The sequence below is a fragment of the Mesoplodon densirostris genome, chromosome 1 (genome assembly GCF_025265405.1).
Source record: "Mesoplodon densirostris isolate mMesDen1 chromosome 1, mMesDen1 primary haplotype, whole genome shotgun sequence".
Classification (NCBI taxonomy): Eukaryota; Metazoa; Chordata; class Mammalia; order Artiodactyla; family Ziphiidae; genus Mesoplodon; species Mesoplodon densirostris.
In genome coordinates this window covers 210,932,204-210,947,902 of record NC_082661.1, presented here as the reverse complement: position 1 = coordinate 210,947,902, position 15,699 = coordinate 210,932,204, and the positions used below count along the sequence as shown (strand labels likewise).

At 39.0% G+C, this 15,699-nt stretch overlaps 2 protein-coding genes across 5 annotated transcripts in view; both read left to right on the top strand.

Moving 5' to 3' along the window:
• The window catches only part of PPM1K (protein phosphatase, Mg2+/Mn2+ dependent 1K), a 449,751-nt gene that overhangs the window by 58,639 nt on the left and 375,413 nt on the right, over positions 1-15,699 (top strand). The window lies entirely within an intron of this gene.
• Positions 1-15,699, top strand: part of ABCG2 (ATP binding cassette subfamily G member 2 (Junior blood group)) — a 135,514-nt gene that overhangs the window by 33,768 nt on the left and 86,047 nt on the right. The window lies entirely within an intron of this gene.

Below are 15,699 nucleotides of genomic sequence, written 5' to 3'. Positions count from 1 at the left end.
ATGAACATCTGTGTTCAGGTTTTGGTGAGGACCTAAGTTTTCGACTCATTTGGGTAAATCCTGAGGAATGTGATTGCTAGATCCCGTGGTAAGTGTATGTTTAGTTTTGTAAGAAACTAAACGAGAGAGGCCACACAGTGAGAGGCCCGCATACTGCAAATAAATAAATAAATAAATAAAATAATTGGAGCAAATTATAGATAAGTTTTTGAGTTCTCAGGGTAGCCAGGTGCGAAGATTTCTGGATTTCAGGGTTGAAGCTTTTGTAGTTTGAATGTCTTTGATGATGTCATCCGACGTTCAGGTAAACTTTCTGAGTGGCCCATATAGCAACAGGCACGAGGAAGATTGTCTAAACGTGAGTTATTGTGGTGATTTTTCCAAAATTTATTTTAAAACATCTAGCTTCAGTTTGTAGGACTTTAGGAAAAAGGACAGTTTTAGTTCTCAATGATTCCAAGTTAAAAGGGAGGGAGAAAATTAGAAATGCTAGCTTGGGGACTTCCCTGGTGGCGCAGTGGTTAAGAATCTGCCTGCCAATGAAGGGGACATGGATTCGAGCCCTGGTCCGGGAAGATCCCACATGCCGCGGAGCAACTAAGCCCGTGCGCCACAACTACTGAGCCTGCGCTCTAGACCCCGCGAGCCACAACTACTGAGCCCATGTGCCAGAACTACTGAAGCCCGCATGCCTAGAGCCCGTGCTCCGCAACAAGAGAAGCCACCACAATGAGAAGCCCGTGCACTGCAACGAAGAGCAGCCCCCTCTCGCCCACGGAGAGCAACGAAGACACAGCACAGCCAAAAAAATAAATAAATAAATGTTAGTTTGGAGAGTTGTAGCCAAATATTGGAGGAAACTAGAAAAATGCAGGGTTCAGTCCAGTTTTCAGAAAATAACAAAACCTCAAGGGAAATTAATAGCACCAGAATCTAATAGCCACAAGTGTGTATTTTAGTTCCTACTGAAGCTTATTTTTTCTTTAAAATCACCCTTATTTTTACCAAAGATAGCCACACTAAGGCTAATTTGTTTGCAAAATAAGTCTAGATTCAACTAACTTGGCCTGGTTATTTACAGAAGTGCAGCAAGAATAGTGGTTGACCATATAGGCTCTTTTAAATCTGCTTCACTGGAACTTTTCATAAGGAATCTCCAGACTGAACTTTTTTTTTTTTTTAATCTTTTGGCTGAGCTGCCCGGCATGTGGGATCTTAGTTCCCCAACTAGGGACTGAACCTGTGCCCCCTGCATTGGGAGCAAAGAGTCTTAACCACTGGACTGCCAGGGAAGCCCCCCTCCAGATTGAACTTTTAACAGCCTCTTGAGGCTAAGAAGCCAAGTCAAACGTTTGTCATCAGGATTTGCCTGCAGTACCCATAGATTTGGGTGAATTCCTCTCTTCTTGAGGTCCCTAAAATATCCTGAGGTTCCTGGGCCTGCCAGAAAGTGTGACCTTCCTTACGCACCTGGTAAGGCACTGGGAACCCTGTAAGCAAGGTACCAGGCTGTTTCTCCAAAGGGCTTTGTCGCCTTCATAGAGTCAATCTTATTTCGTTAAAGTTGTCAGGTCATAGCTGAGTCTGTATATGTCTCTCTCAAATATGCTCTTCCAGTCAAAACTTTAGTAGTATAATTATTTTCCAACTGTGTCCTGTTATAAGGAGAACAGATTCTTATTGAACATATGCAAATAACTATATTGCCAAGAAAAGAATATTCACTGAGAGTTTCTGAATTCTGGAGGGATCAGGTAGGGAGCAAAAAGATAAATGTTTAAATTGTGCTTACAAAGGTATAATTTACCAAATTGCTCTAAGTCATAGTTAGCTTGAAAGAAAAGAGAAAAAGGTTTTCTTAAATTTGAAGAAACAAAATGTTAAAAAAATCTGCAATGTTTCAAGTTCCTAAAATCATAAAAAAGTATGATCATTTTCCTTATTTCATTTAGTCCTTTGTAATTCTTGTGCTTAATCTTTTGTTAGAAGTTTTATGAAGTCATCAGTTTCTCTTCTGTAAATTTTTATCCAGTCTAATGATATAATTTGAAAGTCACCAGAAACTTGTATTCCAGAGTACTTGTTAGCTTCCTGTCCATGAATTTCTCTGAAGGTGAAACACACTTGCAGGAAGTTTTTGTAAAAGCATCTGAATGAAACACTAATTGTCTGTAAATGATAAAAGACTTTAAAATATCCTTTATTTAAGATCTGATTCATTATAATAGAATTGACAAGGAAATTTGGTTATCTCTGTGACACATGACATTTTAAGACAATAACTAGAATCATGACTGATAACATTACATTAGGACATGTCCAAATTTTAGGAATTTCTTAAAATTTTAGAGCATTTATATTAATAACATTTACCCATACAATATAACCTAAGAAGTTTAACATCATTTATTTGACAATGCTTCCTATGTAATTTAACCTACCCAATTAACCTAATTAGTTTAAATCTCTCTTTTATAAGAAGAGAAAACAAATCTTTTCAGGTGTTCCAGGAACTCGGAAAACTCCAAAGTTATTTCTAGGTCAATAAGACTTCATTTAGAATTATGATATTTGGGAAGATTGTCAAAAATATCAAAAAGGTTTTAAAACACTTGGTCAAGTAGGATCATAGGTCACTGTGAAACCATACTTCGTTATCCATTTAATCAGAGTGACAAAGACTTTTCAGGGAAACACATAAAGTTAAATAGTTGTAAAAGGCCTTAGCTCTTTTAATATTGAAAAGGCTCAATTTTTTTTAAAATTAAGTAGAGACCTGATAAAGACAAAATGTATAGAATCTATATTTTTCTAGATAGATTACATTAAAGGTAAAGAAAACCTTTGTTTGCACTTTCTCATTGAAAGTAGACCAATGACCTAAAAAAAGACTGTCCTATTTTTTAAAAATATTTATTTATTTATGTATTTATTTATTTATTTGGTTTTGCCAGGTCTTAGTTGCAGCATATGGGATCTTTAGTTGTGCATGTGGGATCTTTTAGTTGCAGCATGTGGGATCTAGTTCCCTGACCAGGGATTGAACCTGGGCCCCCTGCATTGGGAGCACGGAGTCTAAGCCACTGGACCACCAGGGAAGTCCCATTTTGTCTTTTTAACAGAGAAAAAAAAACAGATTTTAATTTCATACCAGCTTACTTTTTTTAAAAAAATTGTTTATTTTTTTGACTGCGTTGGGTCTAAGTTGTGGCATGTGGGCTCTTCATTGTGGCGCGTGGGCTTCTTATTGTGTGGCGTGCAGGGGTTTTTTCTCTCTCTAGCTGTGGGTGCGGGCTCCAGGGTGCGTGGGCTCTGTAGTTGTGGCATGCGGGTTCCAGAGTGCGTGGGCTCTGTAGTTTGCAGCACGTAGCCTCTCTCGTTGAGGCGTGCGAGCTCAGTAGTTGTGGCTCACGTGCTTAGTTGCCCAGCGGCATGTGGAATCTTAGTTCCCTGACCAGGGATAGAACCTGCGTCCCCTGCATCGGAAGGTGGATTCGTTACCACTGGACCACCAGAGAAGTCCCCATACCAGCTTACTTTTGATATTAAAATTCATTTACTTAATTAGATTCATTCCAATCTTAGTCCTAACCATACATAAAATTTAAAAGAGTCCTTTTTTAAGAAACCTTGAACAACTTTCTATGTCCATTTTAGTTTGTCCCTTGTTTTCTTTCCCATTTAGAAAGAATCAGCTTTGCTTTAGAACAAAATCACTTTAATTTCCCTCAAAATGTATTTCCATACCTCAAGCCTTTTTCCCCCAAAAACACATCTTATGGTGTGTATGGAGACGCACCCGTCAGGCCTCCAAGCATTCACACAATTCCTTTGAAAACCTGTATCCAAACAAAAACAAAAACGCTGCTTTGCACAGAAGTGCTACTCATACTGTCTCCACCTTAAAAGAATCAGGAGGTCTTCAATACATGTGTGCATCTGCAAAAAGACGGGGGTCCTTTTCATGGTGTTCTCCGTGTATACGGAGATGTTTTCCTTGTTATTTTAGTAGCTTTAATTGCGTGTATTAATTAGAATTCTTAACCCTTAGAAACGTTGATTTTGAGTGAAAACCAAAAAGTAAGGCTTTGTGAACTGTTACGTTAACATTCTTCAGATGGGAAAATTTCATGATTTTTAGCAATATACATTTTCTCAAAGCAAAATTCTTCAGTGTAGCACAGTCATCTTAAGTCCTGTAATAAGAGGTCAAACGTAGATAGACTTAAACTTGTTTGGAAATTAATGTTTCAGTATTTTTTCTTATTTGGAAGTGATCTAGACATTCAATGAATTCTCATCGTTTAATTCTAAGGGTGTAAGTTACTAAAGAGATTTGGGAAACTATTTAAATAGACATATCATAAGACAATCAGCGCTAAAAAGATTATCTAAAAACTTATCTCATTTACATCCGTTTAATTCATTTGGTTTTAGCAGTCATACTTAGATTACTCATGAAAATCTCATGAGACATTAAAGCAGTCATTATCTTAAATTTTTTTTTCTGACAAACTTGGCAGTAGAGACAACCTGAGCCCATTTGACGAGTAAACCAGGTAGAACAAAATTGTTTATCTGCAGTATATTTAATGCTAATAACCCTGAAGACATAACCTGTATTAATTAAACCAACAAGTTTAAAATTAGCTTTTATTTACCAAAGACTATCCTAAATCACATGAACTTGAAAAAAAATGGGGGCTTTTATTATATCTCTGAGATTTAGAAACAATTTATAAGGGCTTATTTTTAAGCAAATTAAATAGAGCTCTTTAACAAATTTTTTTGGTGATACCATCCACAGGTAGAAAAATACTGTACTATAACATACACACATAGACATACATTCAGATAGACACAGGCGGAGATCTCATAGTTGTCATTTTAAAACTTTAGTCATGAATCGGGTATGAACCAGAAGGATAATTAATTGATTTTCTTACGGGACATTCCTTCCTATGACTGAAGTACCCAAGTCACCTACTTCTGTGTATCAGAGTAAAGATAAGTGTATATACTTGAGAGCTTTTTCACCCAAGTAATGGAAAATGCTTGTGTGAGCTGTCTCAATGCATAACGGAGAAAAACAGCTTTAGGGACTGGAAGTTTCATACTGCCCTGATCCAGTGTTAAAAGCGTAGTTAAGGATTCTCAAGCTCTAATGATTGTGGCCAGTAATAATAAAGACATGATTTATGGGATGATTCTTATGTGCCAGGAACTCGGCTAAGCACTTAATCCTCACAGAATCTTCAGAGATAAAGATCATGACACTTTGGTGGATTAGGAATGTTAAATCCCGTTCATCCTGCAGTGCCAGCTCTGCTTTACCAAAAGTGGCCCACTAGGCACTCGAATTCCACACATCAGGCTCACCCACACAATTGGTAAAACCCAGAGGCAGGATTCAGAGGTAGTACTCTCTGAGCCCACCTACACGATCTTGGACTGTTTTTAGTTTCTATATAGACCACATCCTTGTGTTAACACATTAGTTTTTCTGATAGGCTACTCTAAAACGAGTTACAAAGGATTCGGTTTTAGCTTTGGCCAGTTCATAAAGGTGATTGTGAAAAGTTTTCCACGAAATTTTATAACCTAGAATGAAAATTAATAAAGTGACACCTCACTGAAATGACGTTGGGAGACCAGGAGGGGGAGCACTCACACAGTACAACGCCACATCAGTTACAGGAAGCATTGCCAAGTACAGAGCCCGAAAGAAGAACCAACAGAAAACAGTCATCATTTACAGCCCCCAACAGGAAAAGGTGTACAGTGCGCCTCCAGGAAAACTTGTACATTGCACCTCCTAGAAGAAATCCACTACCCTAGCAACTCAGCCAATGAGAAACCGTCATTACCCCGAACTGTCACTTTCCCCCCGTGGACTTTCATTCAAAACAACCTCTCCCAACTTCCCCTCTTTTCTTTATAAAATAATGTTCCGGGCTTCCCTGGTGGCGCAGTGGTTGGGAGTCCGCCTGCCGATGCAGGGGACACGGGTTCGTGCCCCGATCCCGGAAGATCCCACATGCCGCGGAGCGGCTGGGCCCGCGAGCCATGGCCGCGGAGCCTGTGTGTCCGGAGCCTGTGCTCCGCAATGGGAGAGGCCACAGCAGTGAGAGGCCCGCGTACAGCAAAATAAATAAATAAATAAATAAATAAATAAATAATAATAATAATAATAATGTTCCTCTCCTTTGTTCACTGGACTTACCTATGGTTTTCCCCATGGCATGTTTGTCCCAAATTGTAATTTTCTGCTATCCCCAGATAAACCCATTGTTGTCAGTGAAATAACTGACTTTGATCTTTAAGATCAATACTAGAATATTTTAAACATATAAAATAGTAGAGACTATTGGACTTCCCTGGTGGCGCAGTGGTTGAGAGTCCACCTGCCGATGCAGGGGACACGGGTTCGAGCCCTAGTCCGGGAAGATCCCACATGCCGCGGAGCAACTAAGCCCGTGCGCCAGAACGACTGAGCCTGCACTCTAGAGCCCGTGAGCCACAACTACTGAAGCCCGTGTGCCTAGAGCCCGTGCTACGCAACAAGAGAAGCCACTGCAGTGAGAAGCCCACGCACCGCAACGAAGAGTAGCCCCCGCTCACTGCAACTAGAGAAAGCCCGCACGCAGCAACGAAGACCAAATGCAGCCAAAAAAATATATATATATATATACGTGTATATATATATGTATATATATGTGTATGTATATATATATACACACATATATATATGTGTATGTATATGTATGTATGTATATATATATATATATATAGTCACTTTTCGTCTCAAAATCCCCCACTGGTTTTCTACATATAAATAAAAGCTCAAAGAACCAATGAGCCACTAGGCCCTATACCATCTGCCTCCCCATTAGCCATCCCTCCATCTCCCTCCCTTTACCAATACCCTGGCCCGTTTATACTGTGCCTTGGAGATGCCAAGCACTTCCAATCTGAGAGTTTGGGGCCTGCTGCTCCCTCTGTAGCACCACTCTGATCTCAGTATTCTCATTAGAATTAAGTTTAGTCGTAAGGCTGTGGTATAAAACAATATAGATGTCTACCTCTCATGTTCAAGAAATCCAGAGGTAGGCATTCCAGAGAGAGTATAACAGTTCCCTGGTTTCAAGAACTCTCATTCCTTCTATCTTGTTGCTTTGCCATATGTAGCTTCTGTTCTCAGTCATTTCATGGTCCAAGATAGCTACAGGAACTCCGGTATGTTTGGATTCCAGCCCACAGGAAAGAGGAAGCAGGAAAGAGTACTCTGTTTCTAAGAAATGTTGGATAACGGAGGAAATGGAACACCTGATTTTTTTTAATGTTTTTTGAAGTTAAACCTTTGCTGTCTAAGTAGAGACACAGATGTAGAGAACAAACGTATGGACGCCAAGGGGGGAAAGTGGTGGGGTGGTGGTGGTGGGATGAATTGGGAGATTGGGATTGACATGTATACACTGATGTGTATAAAATAGATAACTAATAAAAAAGAAAAAAATACAGGTGAGACATACCTGGTGGACTAAGCAGGTATGGAACAGGCCCTGGAAGGTAGCAGACCTCATTGATAAAGTGGTGACAAGGGACACTCAGTTGCATCATAATGTACTAAGGTCTATTCCTACACTAAGCTGGAAAGAAGTGTTACAAAGAATGGGTTTGGGCAAAAGCCCAATGAGGCTGTACAGGCTTCTTCCTTGACTAGCAGAGGAGGTCGCCCTGCCAGCTGTGTGGGCGAGCCAGGAGTGGAACCCACGCAGTTCTCTGTGGCTGACCCTACTGCTGCAGCAGGAGGAGGGCCAAGAGAACCAAGGTCCCCTTGCGGAGATCCTTGCAGTTTGGATTGATGTGTACCTAATGCATTCAGCACCACCTCCTAGGCCTTTCTCCTTTTAAGAAGGAGCAGGCCTAAGACAAGGGTTGAGGCTCCCCTGTTTCTATCTGGGACTGGAAGATTTATGCACTGGTCAAAGTGTGTTGGGAACTTGATGGCATTCAAAGTTGTCAAAACTGGGACTTCCCTGGTGGTCCAGTGGTTAAGACTCTGTGCTTCCACTGCAGGGGGCACAGGTTCGATCCCTGGTTGGGGAGCTAAGATCCTGCATGCTGCATGGTGCGGCTATAATAAAATAAAAATAAAGTTGTCAAACCTGTCAGCCCTTTGTGACAGTGGGGCACAAGTCAATGCAGTGCCTAGAATCCCCCATCAGCATAGTCAAAAAGTTACTTTGAATGTGGAAACAAATCTCTAATTGGACTATGGACTGGTTCTAGTATATGGGTGGGCTCTTTTGAGCCGGTTACACAAGATGCTGTAACTGATAACTGCTGAATGCACTATAGGAAGAGTTGTGTTGAAAAAAATTTTTTTCTTGCCTATCTGCAACATTCCTCTTTCCCACCCCAAACACTAAGGTACTTTCTGACTCTATAGCTTTGCTTTCTCTGGGCATCTCATTAAGTTGAATCCTGTAATCTTTTTGTCTGGCTTCTTTCACTTAGCATGTTCTTGAAGTTCGCCCATCTTATAACATGAATTATTAATTTTTATTGCTGAACAATATTCTACTGTATGGATATACCAAATTTTGTTTATCTATACTCACCAGTTGGTGCACATTTAGGTTTTTTTCCAATTTTTGGTTATTAGGAATAATGCTACATTTGCTTACAGGCCTTTATGTGAATATATGTTGTTATTTCTCTTGGATAGATTGCTAGGAGTGAATTTCCTGAGTCCCATGGTAAATTTATGTTTAACTTTTAAAGAAACTGCCACATTGTTTTCCAAAGTAATTACATCACTTTACATTCCCACCAGCAATGTACGAGGATTCCAGTTTCTTCAGATTCTCTCACCAGTAGTTGTTATTGTGTCTTTTTACATATAGCCATTCTAGTGGTGTGAAGTGGTATCTCACTGTGATATTAATTTGTATTTCTCTAATGACCATCAAGCATATTTTCATGTGCTTATTGGCCATTCATAGATCTTTGATGAAATGTCTATTTAAAATTTTTGCCCATTTTAAAACTGGGTTATTTATCTTCTTGGTATTGAGTTGTAAGTGTTTTTTATATATTCTGAATACAAGTTGTCCCTCTATCCTATACATTTTTTTAAAGGCATGTGCAATATTTACATTTTTAATTTCATTTACAGAATGGAATTTTCTCTTAGTCTGTGATTTGTCCATTCATTTTCTTAATGGTGAAAATAGTTTAAAAACAATATTTGCATAAAAGGTTTGTGGAGTCCTGAAGCCTCTCCATGGTACCCCAGGATTATCAGACCATAATTTGAAACCTACTGCTAGGAAGCATTTCACGGCATTTAAACCCAGCGAGCTGTGTAACTCATCTTCAGCAGAATCATGGACTGATGGACTTGGAAGGGGCCTTACAATTAACCAAATGCCCTTCTAATTTTGTAAATAAACTCCTGCATGTTTGAATGACTTAATTGCAATGCCTGTATGCAAGGTCTTATGGAACCCTGGAGGCACAGCTTGGATTTGAGGACAAACAAAAACATCACGGGTCATGAGTTCAGCTAAGGCTGGAGAACAAAGTGAAAAAATATCAGCATTTCCTGATAAGACTAGAGATTTATTCGCTGGCTCATGATAAAAAAAGTTGAAGCATCAAAGAAGAGTAAGGAAGAACTCTAAACTCTGTAGAAACCAGGCTTTAAAAATAGAAATCCACCTCAATAACTGTTGTAAATACTAAGAAAAAAACAAAATTCATGCTGTTAAGGGAACTGTATTGTGTTCAGTATTTTAGGGTTAACTTTGCACATTTACCTGAGACTACCCCATGCCTCCTTTGCATTTATGATTTATGTATATTTCTTTCTGTATACCCCTTTAAACTTACTCATTCATTTAACAATGAATTTATTGAGTACCTATTGTAAAGCTACAAACTGGCCTTAAAAATTAATTCTCACTCTTATAAGGAAAATACATAAGTAAGCAGTTATAAAATTATGGACTAAGTATAAGTAGGTGTATTTTTGAGTATAAGAATGCCATGAAACGAAAAGTTATTTCTTGGAAAAGATCAACAAATCTTTAGCTACATTGACTAAGGAAAGAGAGAAATTACTCAAATCAGAAATGAAAGTGGGGTCATTACTACTGATTTTACAGAAATAAAAAATAATATAAAAGAATACTACATGGGCTTCCAGGGTGGCGCAGTGGTTGAGAGTCCACCTGCTGATGCAGGGGACATGGGTTTGTGGCCCGGTCCAGGAGGATCCCACATGCCGTGGAGCAGCTGGGCCCATAGGCCATGGCCGCTGAGCCTGCACGTCCGGAGCCTGTGCTCTGCAACGGGAAAGGCCACAACAGTGAGAGGCCCGCATACTGCAGAAAAAAAAAAAAATACAAGGCCCAAAACTATATGCTGCCTCTGTGAGACTCATCTCAGCTCTCAACACAAACATAGGCCCCAAGTGAAGAAATGGAAGATGACCCTCCAAGAAAATGGCAACCAAAAGAAAGCAAGTGTGGCAATTCTCAAATCAGTCGAAATAGACTTCAAGACAAAAAAGGCAATAAGAAACAAATATAGACATTAAATAATGATAAAAGGGACAGTCCATCAAGAAAACATTTATTAATATATATGCATCTAACATAGGAGCACCAAAATATATAAAAGCAATTATTAACAGACCTAAAAGGAGAACTTGACAGCAACATAATAATAGTAGGGGGCTTTAACACCCCACTTACATCAATAGATATATCATCTAGACAGAAAGTCAACAAGGAATCATCAGCCTTAAAGGAAACATTGGACCAGATAAACTTAATAGATACATAAAGAACATTTCATCTGAAAGCAGAATACACACTCTTCACAAGTGCACATGGAACATTCCTAAGGATAGACCCTATGTGGGGACACAGAACAAGTCTCAGTAAATTCAAGAAGGTTAAAATCATGTCAGGCTTCTTTTCTGATCTTAATGGAATGAAACTAGAAATCAGCTACAAGAAGAAAGCTGGAAAAATCACAAATATGTGGAGTCTAAAAAGCATTGCTACTGAACAACTGTTGGGTCAACAAAGAAATCAAAGTAGAAATTTTAAAAACCTGAAGAAAAATGAAAATGAAAATATAACATCTCAAAAGTTATGAGATTCAGCAAAATTGATACTAAGAAATTTATAGCATACAAGCCTACCTCAAGAAACAAGAAAAATCTCAAACAATTTAACCTGACACCTAAAGGAGCTAGAAAAAGAACAAATGAAGCCCAAAGTCAGTAGAAAGAAGGAAATAATAAAAATCAGAGCAGAAGTAAATGAAATAGAGACTAAAATGACAGTAGAAAAGATCAGTGAAACTAAGAGCTGGTTCTTTGAAGAGATAAACAAAATGGAGAAACCTTTAGCTAGACTCAGTAAGAAAAAAGAGAGAAGGCTCAAATAAAATCAGAAATGAAAAAGCAGAAGTTCCAATGAAGACCACAGAAATACAAAGGATTATAAGAGACTACCATGAATAGCTATCCATCAGTAAATTGGACAACCTAGAAGAAATGGATAAATTCTTAGAATTATACAACCTTCCAAGACTGAATCATGAAGAAATAAAAAATCTGAATAGACCAATCACTAGTAAGGAGATTGAAACAGTAATCAAAAACGTCCCCCCAAATAAGAGTCCAGGATCAGACATTGGTAAATGTCTTCATTGGTAAATTCTACCAAACATTCAAAGAATATTTGATACCTATCCTTCTCAAACTCTTCCAAAAATCTGAAGAGGAGGGAACACTACCTAACACATTTTACGAGGCCAACATCACCCTGATGCCAAAACTAGACAAGGACAACACAAAAAAAGAAAATTACAGACCAGTATTTCTGATGAACATAGATGCAAAAATCCTCAATCAAATTATTAGCAAACCAAATTTAATTTGTGCAGCCTCTATGGAAAACAATATGGAGGTTCCTCAAAATATTAAGAATAGACCTGCCATGTGATCCAGCTATTCCACTTCTGGGAATTTATGCAAAGAATATGAAAACACTAATTCTAAAAGATATATGCACCCCCATCCCTGTGTTCATTGCAGCATTATTTACAATAGTGAAGATATGGAAACAACCTAAGTGCCCATCGATAAATGAATGGATAGAGAAGATGTGGTGTATATATACAAAGGAATACTACTCAGCCATAAAAAAGATGAAATCTTGCCATTTGTGACAACATGGATGAACGTTGAGGGTATTACACTAAATGAAATAAGTCAGACAAACACCATATGATTTCACTCATCTGTGGAATCTAAAAAGTAAAACAAATGAACAATTATAACAAAACAGAAACAAACTAACAGATACAGAGAACAAACTAGTGGTTACCAGAGGGGAGAGGAGTGGTGAGAGGGGCAAACAGGTGAAGGTGACCAAGAGGTACAAACTACTGGGTATAAAATAAATAAATTACAAGGATGTAATGTACAGCACAGGGAATGTGTCAGTATTTTATAATAACATTGTATGGAGTATAATCTATAAAAATATTAAATTACCATGTTGTACACTTAATATAATACTGTAAGTCAACTATACTTTGATAAAAAAATTTTTAAAAATATATAGAAGCTATACTATTATTGTCTTAATGTCTAAAAGAATCAAATAAAATAATTTGTAATATAGTTAAAAAAACAAAACATTGCAGTACTGGCATAAGAAGAGACATATAGACTAATAGAATAGACTAGAGAGCCCAAGAATAAACACTTGTATGGTCAGTTGATTTTCAACAAAGGTACCAAGATCACTCAATGGGAAAAGGACAGTCTTTTTCAAGAAATGGTGTTGGGTCCTGATTTCAAAGTATACTACAAAGCTGCAGTAATCAAAACAGTATGGTACTGGCACAAAAACAAACACATAGATCAGTGGAACAGAATAGAGAGCCCAAAAATAAATCCAGAAATAAATGTGGTGAATTAGTCTATGACAAAGGAGGCAAAAATATACAGTGGGGAAAAGACAGCCTCTTCAATAAATGGTGTTGGGAAAACTGGACAGCTACATGCAAAAGAATTAAACTAGACTACTTTCTCACACTATATAGAAAAATAAACTCAAAATGGATTAAAGACTTCAATATAAGACCTGAAACTATACAACTCCTGGAAGAAAACAGGGGGTATGCTTTTTTTTTTTTTTTTTTTTTTTTTTGCGGTACGTGGGCCTCCCACTGTTGTGGCCTCTCCTGTTGTGGAGCACAGGCTCCGGACGCGCAGGCTCAGCGGCCATGGCTCACGGGCCTAGCCGCTCCGCGGCATGTGGGCTCTTCCCAGACCGGGGCACGAACCCGCGTCCCCTGCATTGGCAGGCGGACTCTCAACCACTGCGCCACCAGGGAAGCCCAAGGGTATGCTTTTTTTTTTTCTTTTTCTTTTTTTTCTTTTTGCGGTATGCGGGCCTCTCACTGTTGTGGCCTCTCCCGTTGCGGAGCACAGGCTCCGGATGCGCAGGCCCAGCGGCCATGGCTCACGGGCCCAGCCGCTCCGCGGCATATGGGATCCTCCCAGACCGGGGCACGAACCCGTATCCCCTGCATCGGCAGGCGGACTCTTAACCACTGCGCCACCAGGGAGGCCCCCAAGGGTATGCTTTTTGACATCAGTCTTAGCAATAGTTTTTTGGATCTGTCTCCTCAAGCAAGGAAAACAAAAGCAAAAATAAACAAATAGGAGCACGTCAAACTAAAAAGCTTTTGCGCAGCAAAAGAATCTCTCAACAAAATGAAAAGGTAGCCTACTGAACAGGAGAAGATACTTGCAAACAATATATCTGGTAAGGGGTTAATATCCAAAATATACAAAGAGGGACTTCCCTGGTTAGGACTCTGCGCTTCCACTGCAAGGGGTGCGGGTTCAATCCCTGGTCAGGGAACTGGGATCTGCATGCCACACTGCACAGCCAAACAAAAACAAAAACAAAAGCTTAGACAGTTCAACAAAAAACAAACAACCTGATTAAAAAAATGGGCAGACATTTACAGCAACATGGATGAACCTGGAGATTATCATACTAAGTGAAGTAAGCCAGACAGAGAAAGAGAAAGACAAGTATATGGTATTGCTTATATGCAGAATCCAAAAAAAAAAAAAGATACAAGTGAACTTATTTGCAAAACAGAAACAGACTGACAAACTTAGGAAACAAACTTATGGTTACCAAAGGGGAAAGGTGGAGGGGAGGGATAAATTGGGAGTTTGGGATTGACATATACACACAACTATATCTAAAATAGATAACCAACAAGGACCTACTATACAGCACAGGGAACTCTGCTCAGTATTCTGTAATAATGTAAAAGGGAAAAGAATTTGAAAAAGAATAGGCACGTGTATATGTGTAACTGAATTATTTTGCTCTAACTAATACAACATTGTTAATCATCTGTACCTGAACTAATACAACATTGTTAATCAACTATACTGCAATACAAAATAAACATTTTTTAAAAAATGGGCAGAGGATCTGAATAGATATTTTTCCAAAGAAGACATACAAATGGCCAACAGACACATGAAAAGATGCTCAACATCACTAACCATAAGGGAAATGTAAATCAAAACCACAGTGAGATACTACCTCACATCTGTCAGAATGGCAACCATGAAAAAGACAACAAGTAAGTATTGGCGAGGCTGTGGAGAAAAGGGAACACTTGCACACTGTTGGTAGGAGTGTAAATTGCTGCAGCCACTGCAGAAAACAGTCTGGAGGTTTCTCAAAAAACTAAAAATAGAACTACCGTATGACCCAGCTGTTCTGCTCCTGGATATACAGTATCCAGAAAAAAAAGAAAACACTAATTCAAAAAGATACATGCAATCCATAGCAGCAGTATTTACAACTGCCAAGATAGGGGAGCAACCTAAGTGTCCACCAACAGATGAATGGATAAAGAAGATGTGGTGTGTGTACACAATGGAATACTACACAGCCATAAAAAATCTTGCCATTTGCAACAACATGAATGGATCTGGAGGGTGTTATGCTAAGTAAAATAAATCAGACAGAGAAGGACAAATCCTGTACAATCTCACTTATATATGGAATATAAAAAACAAAACAAAATGAAAACAGATTCACAGATATGGAGAACAAAGTCATGGTTGCCAGAATGGAGGGTGAGGGGAGAAATAGGTGAAGGAGATTAAGAGGTACAGACCTCCAGTTATAAAATAAATAAGCCATGGGGATGTAGTGTACAGCATAAGGAATATGATCATTATATTGTAATAATTTTGAATGGGGACAGTTATTAGACTTATGGCGATCATTTCATAATGTATGCAAATGTCAAATCACTGTGTAGTACACCTGAAACTAACATAATATTGTATATCAACTATATTTCAATTTTTAAAGATGGTGTTGGGAAAACTATATCTGTGTGCAAAAGAATGAATATGGAACCTTTCTTTTTTTTTTTTTTTTGTGATATGCGGGCCTCTCACTGTTGTGGCCTCTCCCGTTGCGGAGCACAGGCTCCGGACGCGCAGGCTCAGCGGCCATGGCTCACGGGCCCAGCCGCTCCGCGGCACGTGGGATCTTCCCAGACCGGGGCACGAACCTGTGTCCCCTGCATCGGCAGGCGGACTCTCAACCACTGCGCCAC